The following is an 18,502-nucleotide window of genomic DNA, read 5'->3' on the forward strand; positions in this document are numbered from 1 at the left end:
TTTGTAAGCTCTAATGCATCTGTTTTACTTGAGTGAATCTTACCATGGACCTTTCTGGCTACAGATCTGTAAACAAGCAAACAAAGCTCCGACGAAAATGTATAAACCTGTATAAAATAGGCCATATTGTGTGCCAGGTAATGCACATTGAAACTGTTCCTCTGAGTGAGAATATAAATGCAGAGGAAGGGCAGATGAGTGGCCATTTTTAGAATCTGACTTCATGCTTTATTTTATAGTCCCTGAGGGCTGTGGTACCACGGTGTGTCTGTCTGTAGTGGTGCAAAGGAAGACGACTGCTAAAACAGTGCCAGGGAATAATAATTACAAGGAACTTTGAAGCCTCCATGGACCTTTTGGCGGAGAAGGTAGTGAAGCTTTCCTGCTGCCAATGCAGAAGGTCCCCGTAACAGCAGACATCGCTTCCTGTTGTTCACTGCATGCCTGTCTGACTCCATGGGGAACAACCATCTTTTCAAAGCAGCCCTCTGTTATAGCTTCCACTTCCTTGTGGAATACAGTCATTATGCAGGAAAATGGGTCCCAGGTGGCTTCTGCCTGCTGTAGTGTTTCAAATTAAAGGATTTGTGGGGAACATGATCATTCCATATAGATGACATGGGAAATACTGATTCATTGCTCTCATTTGTGTTGCATGTATAATTTTGCACCCCTTCTTCCCCATCCCACTTCCTACATACTTATTGGAGCATCTTTAACGCTGGATATGATAGAGAAGCTGGGGCCAGGACTGCTGCTTGTGGATCAGCCAGTGTCCATGGCTTTTTGTAGGCCAGCTCTGCAATGAGCGTCTCAGTTCCTGGGTATTGGAATTACTGCTACCAGCTACTTTAATAATCTTTTCAGAGAAGTTTTGTTGAATACTGAAATCTAGAAGTGGAAATGTTTTGTTACAAGGTCTGTGGGACGGTGCTTTGTAACAGCACAGATTTGAAACTACTATTCCTGTCTCTTGGTTTCTGACTTTTAACATGCAGTGACCCATCATTCTCCACTCAGAGTATAACGAGTTAAGTTGTTGGTATTCTAGGGGCCATGATCCTCTTCCACGAATGGTCAGAGGGGGTGGGGCAGTGTAAGCCAATGTGCAGTCCAGGAAAAGTGACTGAGTTTGTCTGGGGCAGAGGAAGAAGACAATTGCAACTCTTGACTGTCAGGAAACTCCTGTTAGCCAGCCAACTGCAGGAGGGATCATTGGCCTAATCTGGAATCAAAAGGCTATTGTTGTAGGTCACTCACCCAAATTAAAGTTTTGGATGGACAGTCTCTGCATTTTGCTCTGCCATCCAGAATATGGGTCAACGTGTGGCATAAGGAGTCTGTCACTGTGTGCAAAGCATAATTAGCCTGTGGAATTTATAACCACAAGATAGTCCAAGATTTTAGCACAGTTCCACATAGACACTTTGTGGATAATAAGAACCTCTGCAGTTGCATGAGAATAAAAAATAAGGGATATAAACACTCATGCTTCAGAGCATAAGCTAGTCATTAAGTGGACAGATAACGCCTTTCACTGTGTGCGAATATTCCTTATCAGGTTTCTTGCTCTTCTCTCTGACGTGTCTGATATTGGCCACTTGTACGGTACTGGACTAGACAGCCCATTGGTCTGATCCACTATAGCATTTTCTATGTCCCTAAGCAGAGCCATTTTACAGCATTACATGTAAAACTTACTCAAATTCTATAGGCTGCAAAAATGCCTGTTTAAATTACCCTTTCATGTTAGAAAAAGCTTTCTGAACCCAGGTGTGTAAATGTCACCTATTATATCCACTCTGTCCTTCTGCCATCAGCTACTGAATTGGAGAGGTCTATGACCAGATTACTTTAGTGGCTGCTCAGGACTAATTCATATTAAGTGCTCCTATTGAGGATCAAGCATTTAAATTTTGCTTCTGGAACTTGTCACACAGTTGCAAGACCTATGAAGAAGACTGGCTTGGAGGGAAGATACCATCAGTTTGTTAATAAGGCAAAGTTATTGGCTTTATGGAAGCCCATCCAGAACATCACCTTTGCTACAAGCCTGACCTTCAAATAATCTTGCTGCTCTTACCCACACTAGTGAAACTCTGTGTTTAACATCTGAAAAGCAGTAGATTGTAAAGCACTTGGGAATATTTACCTGTCAGACTGCCGGCTTGCTTGACTGAACATTCCTAAGATTAAAATAACAGGAGTACTTGTGGCACCTTAGAGACTAACAAATTCCTAACATTGCAAGCTCTGAACAGAAGGCATCTCCTGCATTTGACACATTCTGTTAACAGCAATAGAGGGTCCTGTGGCACCTTTAAGACTAACAGAAGTATTGGGAGCATAAGCTTTTGTGGGTAAGAACCTCACTTCTTCAGATGCAAGTAATGGAAATCTCCAGAGGCAGGTATAAATCAGTATGGAGATAACGAGGTTAGTTCAATCAGGGAGGGTGAGGTGCTCTGCTAGCAGTTGAGGTGTGAACACCAAGGGAGGAGAAACTGCTTCTGTAGTTGGATAGCCATTCACAGTCTTTGTTTAATCCTGATCTGATGGTGTCAAATTTGCAAATGAACTGGAGCTCAGCAGTGTCTCTTTGGAGTCTGGTCCTGAAGTTTTTTTGCTGTAAGATGGCTACCTTTACATCTGCTATTGTGTGGCCAGGGAGGTTGAAGTGTTCTCCTACAGGTTTTTGTATATTGCCATTCCTGATATCTGACTTGTGTCCATTTATCCTCTTACGTAGTGACTGTCCAGTTTGGCCAATGTACATAGCAGAGGGGCATTGCTGGCACATGATGGCATATATAACATTGGTGGACGTGCAGGTGAATGAGCCGGTGATGATGTAGCTGATCTGGTTAGGTCCTGTGATGGTGTTGCTGGTGTAGATATGTGGGCAGAGTTGGCATCGAGGTTTGTTGCATGGGTTGGTTCCTGAGTTAGAGTTGTTATGGTGCGGTGCGTGGATGCTGGTGAGAATATGCTTAAGGTTGGCGGGTTGTCTGTGGGTGAGGACTGGCCTGCCTCCCAAGGTCTGTGAAAGTGAGGGATCATTGTCCAGGATGGGTTGTAGAGGTTTAAGCTGAGGACTGTAGGTGATGGCCAGTGGAGTTCTGTTGGTTTCTCTTTTGGGCCTGTCTTGTAGCAGGAGGCTTCTGGGTACACGTCTGGCTCTGTTGATTTGTTTCTTTATTTCCTTGTGTGGGTATCGTAGTTTTGAGAATGCTTGGTGAAGATCTTGTAGGTGTTGGTCTCTGTCTGAGGGGTAATTACCTTCATGTCTCCAGCTTCCACCCCGGACACACCACACGATCCATCGTCTACAGCCAAGCACTGAGGTACAATCGCATCTGCTCCCAACCCCTCAGACAGAGACCAACACCTACAAGATCTTCACCAAGCATTCTCAAAACTACGATACCCACACAAGGAAATAAAGAAAAAAATCAACAGAGTCAGACGTGTACCCAGTTCTTGTAATCTGAATAAAAGGCAGAGTTGAATTTGTGGAGAGTTGTCCCTGGTTGCTCTATAATTTGCATTGGACAGAAAATAGTTAAATATAGCCTACATTAAAGCAGAAATTTAAAACTGAGAACAAGTGACTGCTACAGTGCTGTAGCCTTTTAGATATGCAGGAGGAGCTAGTTCAGATGAAGTGTTTGTTTTTAATAAGTACTCTTGTGGGAAAGGAGGGGAGAGAATTTTCAGCTGCTTGAATGTAGTGCATACAGTAAACATACATTTCCCGAAGGATTCTGCCGAGGCATAGTACACCTCTCAAATGCGAGCATATATGCCTTTTGTTCCATCAATTGCTTGAGCTGTACACACTGTTTCCTTGCTCAAGTGATTTATTCCCAATTAGTGACAATATTATCAGAAATCTGAAGGAAAAGATCTAGTCTGTAAGTCTCTGAAAATATAAAATTGTTCCCTCCTGTACACTTACTAATATACTGTCCAGTCCATTGTTTAAATGTCTCAATAGACTGGTCTTCCACTCCTGACCTTAAGTACAGTCTAATCAATTTCACTGTTGAATAGCTGTAAAAACTTCCTAACCTAAATTCCTGTTTCTTTATTTCATCCAATTATTCCTAGTTAATTCCCACTGGATCATCTCAATTTCCTCTCTTCTCAATGTTTACATTATTCAAATAGTTGTAGTCCTATGTCAATCTCTTCTTCCTTACTCCTCCAACTCCCAAATTGACCAGGACCCGAAGTGTGTATCATTAGCTCTTTTAATCTAGTCTCATTCATCAACCCAGTCTCCTGACTTTTGTTCTTTTCTGAATTCCCTTAAATTTGTCAACCTTTCTGGTAATGTGGTACGTAGAACTGAATGCAGTATTCCAGATGCTCCTGCTCCAGAGCCATATGTGGTAGAAGCAGGATTTGTCAAACCCTTTCATGGACCATATATTGTCGTCTGGTCTTATGGCTGCTTCCGCTCCCATTTGCAATCAGATGGGCTGCCACTTTTCCTGTTCGCTGTCAAATCATATAACATTTGTGACAACTACAGAAACTACTTACAGGGAAAAGTTACATCAGGAAAGTATGTGTAGCTGCTTTAGTGCACTAAGTGTCCTTTCTATAATCTCCCATGTATACTTTATCTGTTCTAGAAACCAGGAGATCTTGTACCATGTGACCAGCCAGTTTCCCATGGATCACCAGTTGTCCACAGGCCACAGTTTAGGAAACTCTGTCTTAACTTCCTGCTTCATGACGTTCCAATGGAGCCCAAAATTGCATTGGCTTCTTGCTGTCACACACCTAACATGCTTGCTATTGTTTTTTGGGCTCTAGGGCTAGAAATTAGGCTTTTCTCTCCCATAGAATCTTTGAAGTTGCAAGCCACGCAACATGGAAAGTCTCTCTTCCAAAAATGTGACTCATCTACTTTCTGTTCATATTTCTGATTTCCCTAGCTGCTCTCTTGTATGTGTCCTCCCTGAGACTGACAGTATCTCCCAGTTAAGGATGTGAATTTTAGTAACATTTCAGATGTTCATGAAACCTTCAGTAGAGATCTAACTTGAATCCCTGTTTGTGCCCCACTTGGCACTTCCCCCAACTTGATATATCGCTACTTTTTTTACAGTTGTACTGCAAGTTTTGACTCTAAAGAAATTTTTGTAACACTATCAAATCTATATAATGTTCCTTTTAACCTCTAATTCTGTTGTTCAGGTCAGGGGGTAATAATGGGAGAACTGTTAAGGCTTACTGATTATAAACCTGTCCTTACTGATCACAATTCCATTAACTAGATGTTCAGAGACTTTCCCATTTGTTTCATTGTATGGTGCATGCCTCAAAGAGTTTACCCTTATACAGATGCATTCTGTGAATATATTCCTTGTAGTGATGAATTCAGGTAGCTTGTGGTCACTGGTAGCAATTTTCCATGTGACTCTGAATCAGTTCTTCCTTGTAAGAAAGAAATAGATCCAGGATCGCTTATCCTTTGTGATCCAGAAAGTATGGAATCCCAACGTTTTCTGTGTGATTTTAGCTCTTTGCATGTTTGATTGTATGTTAACATGGTTGGGTATCTGAGTAGGTTTAAAACAAAACAGAGGAAATAAAACATAACTATGTTTACTGGAGAGTTTGGTCCAGAAATCCTTTCTTCTTCCAGTGCTAATGGTCTGTACCAAGGACCCACTGTCACTTTTATTTTCATACCTTCCTGAGAATTTCCCCATACTCTTAACTGCAGAATGGTAGCTCATTGGCATTGTAAATATTAATAACATAACTATCCTGTCTAAGCAAAGTTCAGAGACACAAGGTGGGTGAGGTAATATCTTTTATTGGCCCAGCTTCTGTTGGTGAGAGCTTGTCTCAAAAGCCTGTCTCTCTCTCACCAACAGAAGCTGGGCCAATAAAAGATATTACCTCACCCACCTTGTCTCTAATATCCTAGGACTAACATGGCTACAGCAACACTGCATGAGCAAAGTTCAGTCATCTATATTCTTCTTACCCAGTGTCTCTTCCTCCTTTGCAGCAGAGCACTGCCACAGCATCTCTTGTTTCCTCTTGTGACTGAGACTACTAGATGGATTGTGAGGCAAGGATAATACATCCCAGTGCATCTGATTCCTTCTCCAGAGGCTCAGTGGGCTAGCCACATGTTGTTCATTAGTCTTTGCCAGCTGAGAGTCCAAATCCATTCCAGTAGCTGTCTCTAGAGTCCTGGAGTCGTGCACATTCTGCTCTAATTATGTCTGCTGTTTAGAACTAGCAGAGAGCCATACGAGCAAGACTAGGTTACAGAATTCTACTTAGCTTACCTTATTTCCCATCTGCTTACTGATGCTCTGAAAGGAGTCGTCCTTTGCTCTTCTATGGAGGGTAGAACAATGAAGCTTTAAAATGTTGACCCTATATAAGGTAAAATCAAATGGGCAAATTGACTTTTTCCCCTTCTTGATTTCTAACTGAGCTAAAACGAATAATAGCTTATTTATGAAGCTGAACTATTCTTATTTTGCAGATTGTGTCTTTGTATAACACTTTGAAATCTACTGGTGAAAAGTGATATGTAGGAGCTAGGCTTTTTATTTTTTAATGAATTTTAGCAGAGATGTTTCTTTTGGTTTTGGCTTTTTTTTGCTAGAGCAAAAATTTTATTAAATAAACTACTATGAAGACAAGATTCACCAGCCCCTGAGTGGTAAAAAGCATATATATGAACATATGTAATGAAGCATTTCAGATCAACGTACAATTCATGCAACAAATATACATACATACATCTCTAGCAACAAATGACTAAGAATTTCTGGGAAGAAAGCAAGCATATGTTAAAGCTATAAATAATCCAGTACAAGGAGGGTTTGTCGTTTTGTGTTTTTGGGGTGAGGTTTTGGGGATTATTTTCTTTGGTCCAGAACATCATGATAGCTAAGAGCCTCTCCAGGCCCAGGCTTATGGATAGATAAGCTATAAAGCCTTTTCCATTTTGCTCAAAGAAACTTCAGGCTATGGCAGCATTCAAACACTGTGCTGGAATTGTTTATTACAGTGTTTTGTAGACTGCTTATAGGCAGTGTGGTCCTGTAGATCAAGCATGGAGACCACCGTTCATTTACTCCGTTTTTTTTTTTTTTATTTATTTGGCATATGCATAGTTGTCTAGCCAAGCGATGGCATCTTCAGTGGCGTGATGCAGTTCTAGGCCACGGCTGAACCTAGTCAGCAGGAATTCATCGACAATGTGCGTCGTCATCTGTATTGCGCCGCAGCTGCACAAAGGGCTGTCACAAAAGCCCCAGCGATACTGGTTAGCTGCACAGAGATCTTGCCTGGTCCAAAACCTGTTCAACAGGGACCATTGGCGAGGGGGCAGGTCAAAATCAGGCAGGCAAATTGTGGGGTCGGCGATGAGGGACTGGTTGCTTACCCTGTGAGCTTGTCTAAGTCACTTCACCTCTATGCATGTTTCCCTGTCTGTAAAATTATATTTGCCCTCCTCTGTAAACATGCTGTGTAGATATAAGTGGGAAGTATTACCTAGGGCTATTAGCCTTCAGGGACTGGCTTAGCACAGCCCTTGAGGGAGGGAAGAACAATCTGTTCACATTGATCCAAAAAAAGCACTATCATGCTGCTAGTCACAGTCATGTTTAAACAGTGATATAGTGTCGTTCTGATTCCATTGTGAATAGGGCTTCCAGGATGATGTACAAAGGAGAAAAAGGGCATGCACTCTTTTCTACTGCTCTGGCCGTAGACTTGGACAAAAACCTTTTCAGTCCTAAAAGTTTAAAAAAAAAAAAAAAAAAAAATCAGATTAAAGGGAAGAGGACCATTGCCAGGTCCCTGTAATAAGAAGCAGTAAAGGCTTGGCAACCCCAATTCAACAACAAAATCGTTTGTAGTACACCTTTTAAAGCATCCTAAGTTTTAAAAACAAAAACAAGACCTTCTGAGCAACTACTGGGCTGAGAGCAGTGAGTATTTACAGGGACAGTCAACTTGAATATTTTTAACTGAGTAAAAAAAATCTGATTTGATAGTGCACTTATTTAGTATTCTGGCAGGAGTTGATTTTTCTTTTTTAAGGGGTGTGTGTGTGTGTGTGTGTACACTTCCCTACTGATCTATTTAAAGATCTTTTGAACAAGGGGAGAGGATGGGCTCGGGAGCAATACCACCAACCATACACCCTCCCTGTCTCCACCCCCACCATCCTGCTTTGTGCACATACATGCTTCTGCCTGTTTGGTTTCAGATTTGATTTGCTGCTGCTAGCAAGCACTCTTGCAGGGCCTGGTAAAAGTACGCAGATGAGCTCCTCCACAGCTGTGCATGTTAATAGACATGTAACTGGCCATCAAAAATAGATAAACTTATTAAGTGTTGCCAAATGCATGGCATTTTAAGTCTTGCCGTTAACACTGGCAGGTACACAATTTTATATTGGAAGGGATGACTCACCCGGCGGTGCTCTGGGTCTTTGCTCCGGGTCTTCCGCGGCACTGAAGGACCTGCCGCCGAAGACCCTGTAGGGAACCGCCCGGTAAGTACATCTCCTCTCCCCGCCCCCCCCCCCCCCCATGTCCTGCCCCCAACTGCCCCCCTCAGAAACTGCAACCCATCAACCCCCCCACTCCTTGTCCCCTGACCACTCCTTCCCAAGACCCCCCCAGGACCCCACCCCCTACCCAGCTCGCCCTGCTCCCTGTCCCCTGACTGCCCCGACCCCATCCTCCACCACCACCCCAACAGACCCCCGGAACTCCACCCCCCCTTCCCCATCCCCTGACCGCCCCCCCAGAACCTCTGCCCGATCCAACCCCCCCAGCTGCTCCCTGTCCCCGGACTCCCTGCCCCTGCCTTATCCAACCCACCCCCAGGCTCTTACCATGCCACTTGCCAGGACCGGGGCCCGGGCTGGAGCCGCGCTGTGGGGCCAGAGTTGAGGCCCAGGCTAGAGCCGCGCCGCGGGGCCGGAGCCACTGGGCCGGGCCGGAGCTGGACTGGGCCGCGCCACGCCTCCCTGGAGCCCTCCTCGCGCCCCCACCCCCACCTCAGCTTACCTGCTGCTGCTTGTTTCCAGGCTTCCCGTGCGAACATCTGATTCGCGGGAAGCAGGGGAGGGGGAGGAGAAGGGGGGCGGAGCATTCGGGGGGGAGGTGAGGTGAGCTTGGGCCGGGGGCGGGGCGGACAGCTGCCGGAGCTTGGGAACCGGCTCCAGCTCACCACTGGGCCCGGGGCCCTCTTAGGTGCGGAGCCCGAATCGGGGGAATTGGCCTAAAGCCGGGCCTGCTGCAATTTGACTGATCCCGCTATCCTGAAGGTGGCTGCATTTTCCCATGAAAAATGCTGGTTTTAACTTTCCTTATAGCTAATGGCTGTTCTTATTGCAGAGAATCAAAAGAAATCACATGGGTTTGGAATCATTTAGGAGCAGGGTCTGGAAGCTTCCATAATGCTAGTAATTCCTGGTCCACCTGAAAGTGCACCAGGGCTTCAAAATTTACTACTCAAAGGGGAGGAATTAGGGTTGCCAACTTTCTAATTGCACAAAACTAAACACCTTTGCCCCACCCTGCCCCTTCCCCAAGGCTCCATCCCCACTCCCTCTGTCACTTGCTCTCCCCACCCTCACTCACTTTCACTGGGCTGGGGCAGGGGTGAGGGCTCTGGCTGGGGGAGTAGGCTCTGGGGTGGGGCCAGAAATGAGGGGTTCAGGATGCAGGAAGGGGCTCTGGCCTGGAGCCAGGGGGTTCAGACTGCAGGAGCAAGCTCAGGGCTGGGACAGGAGGTTGGGGTACAGGAGGGGGCTCAGGGCTGGGGCAGGGCATTGGTGCAGGTGGGGGTTCAGGGTGCGGGCTCCAGTCGGGCAGCGCTTACCTTAGGCGGCTCCCGGTCAGCGGTGCAGCAGGGCTAAGGCAGGCTCCCTGCCTGCCCTGGCTCCACGCGGCTCCCAGAAGCAGCCAACGTGTCCAGCTCCTAGGCGCAGCCAGGCGGCTCTATGCAGAGTGTGGTATGAGTTGCCTATGCCCACAGGCACCACCCCTGCAGCTCCTATTGCCTGCAGTTCCCAGCCAGTGGGAGCTGTGGAGCCGGCACTCGGGGCGGGGGCAGCACGCAAAGCTTCCCTGATCACCCCTGCGCCTAGGGGCCGCAGGGACATGCCAGCTGCTTCTGGGACCTGCGCGGAGCCAGGGCAGGCAGGCAGCCTGATATGGTGATCTATTTCACCTTCAGTTACAGCATCTTATGCCAAATAGCTTTAGTTACTTACAAAATCTCAAGTTGGGCTAGTATCTAACAGGCTATAGTTGAGTTAGAAAGATTGCAGAAGAGCTAGCATGCACTCTGGCCTAGAGACAGCAGCTCACACAGGTTTTCCAGGCTTCATCCATTGCAGCATGTCCAAAATATTTTCAGCAAGATATTAAGTGATCTCATGCTCAACCAATAAAAAGACAAATAAGCCCTACATCAGAATATATTTTTCTTAGTGTTGTGCACCCTGAGGGTAGGACAAGGTTACCTAGCAGCCACAAGGTTACCCAGCCTATCGGACTCTTTCATAGATATTGCATATGCCACAATAGTAGCAAGTATGGGGCTCCTTAATAGATATAATAATAATAATTAATGGAGATATCCCATCTCCTAGAACTGGAAGGGACCTTGAAAGGTCATTGAGTCCAGCCCCCTGACTTCACTAGCAGGACCAAGTACTGATTTTGCCCCAGATCCCCAAGTGGCCCCCTCAAGGATTGAACTCACAACCCTGGGTTTAGCAGGCCAATGCTCAAACCACTGAGCTATCTACCCCCCCCCCCTTGTTCGGCATGGAATTGAAACTAATTCTGGCTAACCTATGAGACATCTATTTCAAAATGAGCTGTACTTTGCTACTGGTAGACTGTACATTCAAAGGGGGGAAAACTCTGTAGCCACAATTTTTTAACTCTCTCAGAAATCAATTTCAAACTTTCTTTAGAAGCTCACAAATTAAACTGCAAAAAGATCAGCCCTCCTCTAGACCAGAGAGAAGTATTGTCATGGCTGAGCAGTAGGTTGTCGGATTGCCAAAAGTTTCTGTGCGACAGTGGCATCTAGTGGCAGATGAACATGAAAATACTATGTCCTGACTCATCTCTCAGTTGCAAAATCAATGGGACAAAAAGAAAAGCATAACCCTGCACACTTGAACTGGGGATCTGTTGTAGCAAATGTGCAGCGAATCAAGCGTGACTCCACCTGGCTCACTTGTCTGTTCTAGCCTGGTGCTTTCAATGGGGAGCAAACTCCTGGTAGCTGTAGTTAGACACATACTGCCTAAGGGAATGTCTCTGCTCTAATAGGATTAAAACATGTATAATCTTTTAAAATTAAAATGGTAACTATTGAGTTATGAGTGAGCGTGATGTGTGTCTCGGCTTCAGAAGGGAATGCAGTAGTACGTACCGGTAAATGTATTCATGGAATCATAGACTTTAAGGTCAGAAGGGACCATTATGCTCATCTAGTCCGACTTCCTGCACAACGCAGGCCACAGACCCACTCCTGTAACAAACCCCTAACCTATGTCTGAGCTATTGAAGTCCTCAAATCATGGTTTAAAGACTTCAGCAAGTGACCCGTGCCCCATGCTGCAGAGGAAGGCGAAAACCCCCCAGGGCCTCTGCCAATCTGCCCTGGAGGAAAATTCCTTCCCGACCCCAAATATGGCGATCAGCTAAACCCTGAACATGTGGGCAAGACTCACCAGCCAGATACCCAGGAAAAAATTCTCTGTAGTAACTCAGATCCCACCCCATCTAACATCCCATCACAGGCCATTGGACATATTTGCCGCTAATAGTCAAAGATCAATTAATTGCCAAAATTAGGTTGTCCCATCGTACCATCCCCTCCATATACTTATCAAGCTTAGTCTTGAAGCTAGATATATCTTTTGCCTCCACTGCTCCCCTTGGAAGGCTATTCCAGAACTTCACTCCTCAGATGGTTAGAAACCTTCGTTTAATTTAAAATCTAAACTTCCTGATGGCCAGTTTATATCCATTTGTTCTTGTGTCCACATTGGTACTTAGCTTAAATAATTCCTCTCCCTCCCTGGTATTTATCCCTCTGATATATTTATAGAGAGCAATCATATCTCCCCTCAGCCTTCTTTTGGTTAGGGCAGGCTAAACAAGCCAAGCTCTTTGTGTCTCCTTTCATAAGACAGATATTCCATTCCATATTGAACAGGGCTGCAGATTCCAAAATCTTAAAGGAGCGTTCTGCTCTGTTGTGCAGTAGTGAGACTTTAGATTACTGCTGCAAGGCTGTGTCAGTACCAGTCTAGCAATTCCCCCTTCCCGCAATGGCTCATATGTGGACTCTGTCAGTTATTCAGCTGTATGCCCCGTCTGCTGCCTCTGGTTATGGTCTCTCTAAAAACAAATAATAAAGTACAGATGGGTGGGTCCTGCACCTAGCTGTGGCAGTGCCAACAGTGTTGCAAGATAAGACTTCAGGTGCCCCTGTCATGACTGTAACTCCCAGGAGCAGTAAAGGGTACCCATGGATTTGATGAGGCTGCCAGTGTTCCTGCACGGTTGTATGAGCATTACCCTCCCACCAGTCCAGCAGGAAGCTGCAGGCATATGCAACATACTGCTCAAACAGACTGACCTACCTACAACAAGGACATAAAATGCACAATCTCACAGGCTAACGCTCTTGAAAGAACCTTATTGAGTGCTATAGGCCAGACCTGTACAGCTCTGTGCATATGTACTTGTTTTTCCAAATGACACCTCTGAAATGTTGCCATTGCATATAACATATATTTCCCCACCCCCATTAACAATGATCAGGTACCTTTAGCGTGGTGTTGATACAGGATGAGGAAATTTCGTGACTGCCAGTCATGATTAGTGGTAAGGTCAGCAAGAGAACTTGAATCTATGCAAGCTGTAGTAGTGGTTCAGTTTACCAAGTCTCAAGTTACCAGTTAAAATGTATTTGATGTCTAAATACTGATAGAAAAGTCTAGCAGATATAGAAGTGTCTTGATTTTAACTTGGTCTAATACAAATTCCTGACTTCTCAAACTTGCGGGGTGCTGTGATAGTGGTCAATGGGTGTGGCTGGTATACAACCCTAAATGCAATTTCCCTTTCCAGCACTTAAATACCAAGGAATAAGCACCATAGAAAAATATATGGGCTGCCTTTAGGAGTTAACTAAACTGTTGTAAACAGAAATTATTGGGCAGCTGCCTGAAACTTTAAGTGCAGAGTTGGAGGCAGACTTGATACTTTCCTTGCTGTGCACCATTGCATAAGACATTTAAAATTAGACTGAGCAAAGCACTAGAAATACTCTAGGGACCCTTCCTCTGTTGGCAGGAATGGGACTCCATCACCTAAAAAGAGAGTAAACCATTCTAATGTCTGGTCTGATTCTATTTTAGTACAGTCTTAGGAGAGTGCTGTCACATTGTTCACCAGCTAGATCCCTGTTACACACTTGTTTTTTCTATTTTACTTGTTTTAATGAGTGAGACTGCCATTTGCCTAGAGTCAGGCTTAGTGGGAGCAGGTGCTCTGAGCTTCTGCTACACGGCTTTGCCAATGTACCTCTATCATGGTCCATTCTTTCAATTCTCTGCTTGAGTGAGGCCCGGACTGCCAGCTGTGTCTTAGCAGTGTCTGAAGAGACTTGCTGGGGGGGGAGGGAATGCGGACTAAAGTGAAACCCCCAAACTCACTCATTTGAACAAAGGCTTTGAGATGAAGGGCTACTGCTTTAACCCTCTGCCTCGATCTAAGCATCTAACACACCCATGTCTGAAGTAGGAGTGCAAGAGGCTGCTAGGTAACCTCCTGATAGAGATGTTTGCCCACTGCTTAATGCTTTTATTGTAGATGTGCCCATGCCCAAAGACCTTCTTAGTCTGTTTTGATTCTTTAAAGTACACAGACTGTTTTTACATAGAACTGCAGAAAGCACTGCTGCTATGACTAACCAGCATAAATTCACAACAGGGTAATTGCTGCCTGTTCAGAATGTACTAGGAATTTTTGTTCATGTACAGAGTAGGCGGCTAATGAAAGTGGAGACTACATATACCTTTTTTCTTCCTTTAATAGGCTTGTATTTTTGCGGTTTGTATTCAAGCCTGCATATTCCACCCTCCCTGAGCCAATCAAGCACTGCTAGCTTTTAAAAGAAACAATAGCCAAGTGATTAGTTTCACCCTGGCAAAGGTATTTTGGAAGCACATGGCCTTTGCACCCATAAGAATATGCTGCTATTCCCTGTAGTCAGCTTGGTTTAGCACTTTTACAAGTGTTCCATTAATTCAATTGAACGCTGGCACAGAGAGCTTTCCGTCTGAGTGCTTTCCTCATGCAGAGAGCTGTGGCGCATGAAAAACAGCAGGGCACCTCTGTATGAAGCAGAGCCTCTAGGGGCATTGCAGCTGAAACAAGGCAGCATTCTTAATTAGTTCTGTCCCCCAACAGAACCCCCTCAGAGTAATGCTGTGTCTGGGGTGGTCAGTGTTCCATTAAGGGATATTTGGTTGGATGTTTTCTTACAGTGTCTTTCCTTTGAGAGGGAGCAAGCTTTCACCAGCATTAATGCAGGGACTGGATTGACTGACCTCAAGTAGCTTGTGGATTGGGACTCTAGAGATCTTTATCTATGGAAGTAAATCCAGATCGGTGGCTTGTCTTCAGGTGAAGCTAAAATATTAACTGTATGTACTGTGTGATTAAGTACTGGAAATAGCTGGAATTCAAGATAATTATCTTTATGGCTTTTTATAGCCCCCCAATCAGAGCTCAACTCTAACTTTTCATCAGCAGAAATCGGATGGCTGGGCGGGATATTTGCTTTATTGACCAAACTTGTAGCTATTAATAGGTTATTGGGGAAGGACTTTTGTTGCAGGAGAGAGGAAATGTACTTGGTAACTTGACAGCTGGCTGTTTTTTCAATTCCAGACTTGAGAAATCTAGCTGGAGGGGAAGAAAGGTTGAGCCCTAACATGGTAGGTTGTATCTGTGAAGATGGCACTCTGCTTGGTTAAACAGTGTTGGACTGTAGCCTAAGCTCTCTTTACAGCACTGCCACTGGGAATGTAAACTTCACTACACTCCTGGCTCCCTAAATCCAGAGCACTGAAAAGCAGCAAATTGGCTCCCTTCGCACCTGAAGCTACCTGGCTTTGTGGGGTGCACTCTGTTCCCCACATACCTGTGGTTTGATGAACAGCATGTTAGCTAGTTTTAAAAGGGGGTGTGCTCACTAGGAATGTTGTAGCCTTTTCCATCCAACCACTTTGGAAGGAGATCCAGCTTCCTCTGAAACTGAGGCAGACGGCAAGCAGATTGGCTCCCTGATTTTTAACAGAAATCCTTGTTTATCCAGAAGTTTTCAAACACCTTCAAATAAATGGGACTTAACTGTTAACATGGCCTAAGTCAGGAACTTTTTTGGTATTTCTATGCTGTTAAGCCTACAGCTCAATAGAATTCTGGTTCAGATTTTTAGCAAAATTTATAAACTGTCCTACTTCAGACTGATCCTTTTCCAAGCGTCTCTAGAGGAAGAGTGCTCATTGCCCTACTTGACCCAAATAGCATACGAGTCACATGGTTCATCTTAGACCAGTGGTTCCCAAACTTGTTCCGCTGCTTGTGCAGGGAAAGCCCCTGGTGGGCCGGGCCGGTTTGTTTACCTGCCACGTCTGCAGGTTCGGCCAATCGCGGCTCCTATTGGCCTGGAGCAGCGAACTGCGGCCACTGGGAGCCGCGATTGGCCGAACCTGCAGACGTGGCAGGTAAACAAACTGGCCCGGCCCGCCAGGAGCTTTCCCTGCACAAGCAGCGGAACAAGTTTGGGAACCACTGTCTTAGACTAACAACTTTCACTTCCAAGTGACTAAACTTTGAAGAGTTTAAACAATGTTTGTGTTGTAGTCTAGGTATTGTGAACACCTCCTACTGGTGAGTTCTTAAAACTTAAACAAGGAGCAGGCAAGGTGAAATGGTATTGCCACCTGGGCAATGCATGAATAGCCTGGAAAAACACTCTTCCACAGAAATCTGGGAAAGCATAACTTTTAATTGAGCTCCCCATTGTAAGGTGTCTTTGAACAGAAGAGATTCCTTTTTAAATGGATATCATTTTAAGACTTCATCAGTTAAGCAAATGAAAAAGAAACACAATTCCTAGTTGCATCAGCCACCACCAGTCCCTGACATTTACCTCTGACATTTACCAGACATGATATGACTCTCCTACAACCATCCTGTCTGCAGAAACAAAGAAGCTGTGAGGTGCTGCAATACATTTCTGACTTCTCAGCAGATTTAGCAGGAGGAGTTTTTGGACTTGCCCCTTATGGTTTGGAGCATGGTTCTCAAACTGATTTGGATGTAATGCTGTGCAATCCTGTAGTGTGTGTTGCAGTCTCCTTATCCTGACATATATGTAGGTGATAAGGGAGGAGGTAACTGTTCTTCTAATACAGTGAAATTTGAGAGTGCCTTTGTCACTAAGTCTGACTTATTTTTTAGTGAGATAAGAACTCATTTTTCTTATAAGTACATTTGCTATAGTAGGTTCTCTAAGAATATTCAGTTCTGTTGCATGCTCCAGTCTCATCTTTTTGAACATGGAATCAGTCTCCATGATGAACCTCTCAGCATCAATTTTAGATCATAGTTCCACTTAGTGGAAGTTGCAGGAGGTGATGTTCTTTCACTGAAAGGAAGATTCTTGGTTCTCAGGCTAAATAAATTAAAAGCTCTTCTGATGTACAGTTGCCAACTCTCCAGTTAATCAGCGTAAAAGCTTGAACTTAATACTCAGCACTGCCATTCACGGTAGTGGTACAAGTCAATAAATTCTATGTAACCAGGATCTTCAGTTTTTTCTTGAAGACTGGAAGACCTGGTGTGATGTTGCAGTCTATATGATTTTATAAAAATATGCTAATGAGTGAATATAATGTAACTGGAATATGCTTCATGCAAAAGGTCTCTTGTAAGGTATCATTACAAAGCTTATAATCTACTGAGTGTGTTCATCCTGTTTGTATAAATGTATCACTCTTGTATCTGAAACTAGAAATATGAAATATAACTGAGGTCCTATTGTAATTATGCAAAGTGTGGGCAATTAATGGTGGTTTGGAATCTTGACGGCTCCCATCAACCAGGACAATTGACTGGATGGTTCTGTTTGCAGGCAAGCCTTCCTGTGAGTCAGGCTGGGAGGAATGAAGGCTTGGGGGTCTTACAGTGACATGTGATCATGTCACCTGAACTGGAATCCATCTTTAACCTGGTGCTTTTCCAGTGAGGAGGGGTGGGAACCCAGAGGGACAAAGGATTCCCACCTTATGCAAAAGATATATAAGTGGGTGGAACAGAACTCAGGCCTGGTCCACACTAACCCCCCACTTCGGACTAAGGTACGCAAATTCAGCTACGTTAATAACGTAGCTGAATTCGAAGTACCTTAGTCCGAACTTACCGCGGGTCCAGACGCGGCAGGCAGGCTCCCCTGTCGATGCCGCGTACTCCTCTCGCTGAGCTGGAGTACCGGCGTCGACGGCGAGCACTTCCGGGATCGATTTATCGCGTCTAGACAAGACGCGATAAATCGATCCCAGAAGATCAATTGCCTGCCGCCGAACCAGAAAGTAAGTGTAGACGTACCCAAAGGGGCAGCCATCATGAGAAATCCCCTAGCTACCATCTGAGCTGTACCAAGAGCTGTACCAGGGTAACGGATTGTGCCCAGACTAGGAAGGTGTCCAGTCTGAGAAAAGAAACTTATTGAAACATCTCTAAGGGTGAGATTTTAACCTGTATTCAGTTATATTACTGTATTAGATTTAGATTTGCGTGTTTTATTTTATTGGTAATTCACTTTGTTCTGTCTGTTACTACTTGGAACCACTTAAATCCTACTTTCTGTATTTAATAAAATCACTTTTTACTTATTAATTAACCCAGAGTATGTATTAATACCTGGGGAGGCAAACAGCTGTGCATCTCTCTCTATCAGTGTTATAGAAGGCGAACAATTTATGAGTTTACCTTGTATAAGCTTTATACAGGGTAAAACGGATTTATTTGGGTTTAGACCCCACTGAGAGTTGGGCATCTGAGTGTTAAAGACCAGAACACTTCTGTAAGCTGCTTTCAGTTAAGTCTGCAGCTTTGGGGTAAGAAATTCAGACCCTGGGTCTGGGTTTGCAGCAGGCTAGCGAGTCTGGCTCAAACCAGGCAGGGCACTGAAGTCCTAAGCTGACTGCAGGAAAGCAGGGGCAGTAGCAGTCTTGGCCCATCAGGTGGCAGCTTCCAAGGGGGATTCTGTGATTCAACCCGTCACACCTGGATACGATGAAAAGGGTTAAACATGGTTGGGGGAAGGGTAATTCTTGCATCAAAGAAAGTGCTTTCCAGTGGAGCTACTTTAGTGATCACTCTTCTACTTC

The 18,502-nt window shown here is 44.7% G+C and overlaps 1 protein-coding gene across 1 annotated transcript in view; it reads left to right on the forward strand.

Annotated features, from left to right (window-relative positions):
- RAB40C (RAB40C, member RAS oncogene family) overlaps positions 1–18,502 on the forward strand; it is a 61,847-nt gene that overhangs the window by 18,292 nt on the left and 25,053 nt on the right. The gene's annotated exons all lie outside the window — the stretch shown is intronic.

The sequence above is a fragment of the Emys orbicularis genome, chromosome 10, assembly GCF_028017835.1.
Source record: "Emys orbicularis isolate rEmyOrb1 chromosome 10, rEmyOrb1.hap1, whole genome shotgun sequence".
Classification (NCBI taxonomy): domain Eukaryota; kingdom Metazoa; phylum Chordata; order Testudines; family Emydidae; genus Emys; species Emys orbicularis.